The 3,016-nt window shown below is 51.1% G+C and overlaps 1 pseudogene; it reads left to right on the forward strand.

Moving 5' to 3' along the window:
- Positions 1-439: 439 nt before the first annotated feature.
- The window catches only part of LOC119309027, a 16,595-nt pseudogene continuing 14,018 nt past the window's right edge, over positions 440-3,016 (forward strand).

Genomic DNA, 3,016 nt, shown 5'->3' on the forward strand with positions numbered 1-3,016 from the left:
CGCCTTGGCCTGCCGTCCTGGATTGTTAAGATGTGTTTACGGACCAAGTTACCTTTGACTGTTTGAATGCTTCCGAGTTAATTAGGCAACGAGGTCACACATGTAGATTGGAAGTGTATCGTTGCCGGCCATTGCCCCTGCTGCCGGCCAAGTAGATGATGAATTATGAGTCTTCCCTTGACGGCAACATGCTATCACTATCAACTCCCTGCTGTAGTTAATCAGAATGTAAATTAATTAATAAACAAGACCAGTTAGATTTTTGGTGGAGTACGTGTAATTGTTTTCGTTTCTTCACAAGTTCAAAAATACTACAATTTTCAATTCAAGGACGCCCAGTGGTAAGTGCATGGGCTCGCCCTTGTATTTAAGAGAAGGAGAATGTACGGAGGCTTAACCACCCACCGATATTGAACGAACAATGTCGTCGATGGCATGGATGTTGGTGCTATTGCCATTATTAGCTGCATGGGTAACCACTGCCTCGAGCTCACTGGCGAAGCCAGGCTGCCCGGCGCGATGCGGCGGCCTCAACATCCGCTACCCGTTCGGCATCGGCGCCGGCTGCTTCCGCCCGGGCTTCGAGATCATCTGCAACAACACAACGCCGTTTCTACCGGCGCCGTTTCCAGCGAGCCCGTGCGCGTGCTGAAGCTGACCATGACGCCGCGCGCGCAGGTCCGTGTGCCGCTGCCGGTGGCGCATCAGTGCTTCGACGGCGACGGCAACGGCACCGCCGGCGGGTTCGACGGCAGGCTGAAGGTCAACAAGCTGGACGTGTACCGCATCTCCGACACCGACAACGAGCTCTTTCTCCTGGGCTGCAACACCCTCGTCTACGCCGGCAGACGGTCCCGGGTCCAGAACACAAAAACCAACGGCTACTTCAGCGGGTGCCTGGCCTACTGCAGCACAGCACAGAAGCCACGGGACGGCAAGTGCGACAACATCGGATGCTGCTATGTTAAGATCTTGCCGTTGCTCACCAACACCAGGATAAGGTTCGATAAATGGAATCACACGCGTGGCGTCAGGGGCACCTGCAACTACGCCTTCATCGTTGACAGGAAACACTACAACTTTTCGGCCGCCGATCTGAAGAGGACGCCGGAGTCGGACCCAGCCAAGCGATGGAGCATGCCACTTTGGCTCGACTGGGCCATCCGCAACCACAGTAACAGCCTGTTGTGCCCCCAGGCGGTCAAGACGCCAGGATACGCTTGCTTGAGCAAGCACAGCGACTGCGTGAATTCCACCAACGCGATGGGGTATATCTGCAAATGCTGGAATGGTTACGAGGGCAACCCATAGCTTATCGATGGATGCACAGGTAAGAGCAACTCTAGTAGTACTCCCTAGTGGCGTAGCTACAGAAAAGCCATGACAATGGTCCAATAATGAAAATATTAATATAATTTTTTAAATGTTTTATTAAAAAAAAATCTATGCTATGCATAGGCCATGCGAGAAATTCCTGATTTTCACCCGTACTCCATAAAATCTGCCAGTTTGAAGTTTTTGTCTTAAAAAGTCACTCCACCATGTACCCTATAACCAACCCTCTCCATACCTATAATATTTGGAGCATGCTGCAAAATCAACAAATAGACCATGTATTTGAAGGTTGGTGGAGAGATTATATAGCTCTCTCGACTCCATCCATATTGGTTGGTGGACATCTAAGAAAAATAGTTGTTGGAGAGAATATAGAGCTTTCTTCATCCATATTTGACACCGGGCAAACTAAGCATAAGTTACATGGTTAGATTCTTTGTGGTGGAACCAGCGCTCCCGGGTTCGAGTCCTAGGTTTGTCACGGGTGCTCGCATATTTATGAATTTATTCAGGTTCTTCGACGGTATTTAATAGCGTATGCCATGCCCAGCCCGGCAACTACGAGGGGTATGTGGAGAGGAATATTTCAGGACCTTTTGCTTCCACCTCTGGCCTCAGTATCAATGCCGGTTGGCAGCACTCACCACCGCTGACCCGTTCCTGGCCCTACCACACACCATGGTTGCCCCCGTGTGAGCTTCCCACCATTTGCTAGATCACCGCCAATATCACATCAAGAGCTCGACGTGGGACTGTCTCTGCCACTAGGCCTTCGTTCCCCGACTTGCTGAGGAGGCCGAAGTCACGCACCGGCCTTTTGTCATCGCCAATTCCATCCTTCGTGCCATCTAGCTTCCACCTATGCTACATCTCGCCCACCCGAGCCAACTCCCATTTGTGACAAGCTCTAGACTTCATTCTAGCCACCGTTTGCCGCCCAGTCAGAGCACCCTGGGCCGCCGCGTGCCACCTACAACCTTCTACCACACATTGCCATGATCCAGCGATTACATAAGAAGCGGTTGCCTCTGATGACTTGTAGATTCACGATTGCTACTTAGGCATCTTGACTCTCACAATGACATCAATGTCTTTAATAGATCTCATCTTTTTGCTAGGCTAGCAAGTGGTGATGCTCTGACATGCAACTTTAATGTCAATGGGCATGACTATGATCAAGGATACTATGTTGCCAATGACATATATTCCTCATGCAACATTCATCTAGATAATTCAAACTCATCAAGGTAAGAAAAATAAACACTTGACAAGTGTCAAGAATGAGCGAGGAAGGATATTGGCAAAGCATTCGGAGTCTTGCAAGATTAGTTTGCAATTGTACAGGTTTTGCTCGCTTCTCGGGCAAGAAGACTATAAACGATGTTGGATTACCGGCCTTCTGGGAGCCTCCATAGGTGAGGAGGCCCTCCACACTATCCGTTTGGCGAGGGCCTCCTGCGCCTAGCCCCCTGTCGGCCTCCCGTTCGTCCGATCTGCCTGGGCACACCGCACCCGAAAGACTTCCCTCGAGGGTCCATGACGGGTGGGCTGCGGGCTTGACATGGGCCACTTCTCCGCAATGCGTTTGCATCATGCCAATGTGCACAATCTTTTGGGCTAAGCCACGCGCGACGAGTTCGCCAGGCTAGGCTGTCAGCTTCGCTCGCCCCCTCCCCCTCCA

This window comes from Triticum dicoccoides, chromosome 5B, assembly GCF_002162155.2.
Source record: "Triticum dicoccoides isolate Atlit2015 ecotype Zavitan chromosome 5B, WEW_v2.0, whole genome shotgun sequence".
Lineage (NCBI taxonomy): Eukaryota > Viridiplantae > Streptophyta > Magnoliopsida > Poales > Poaceae > Triticum > Triticum dicoccoides.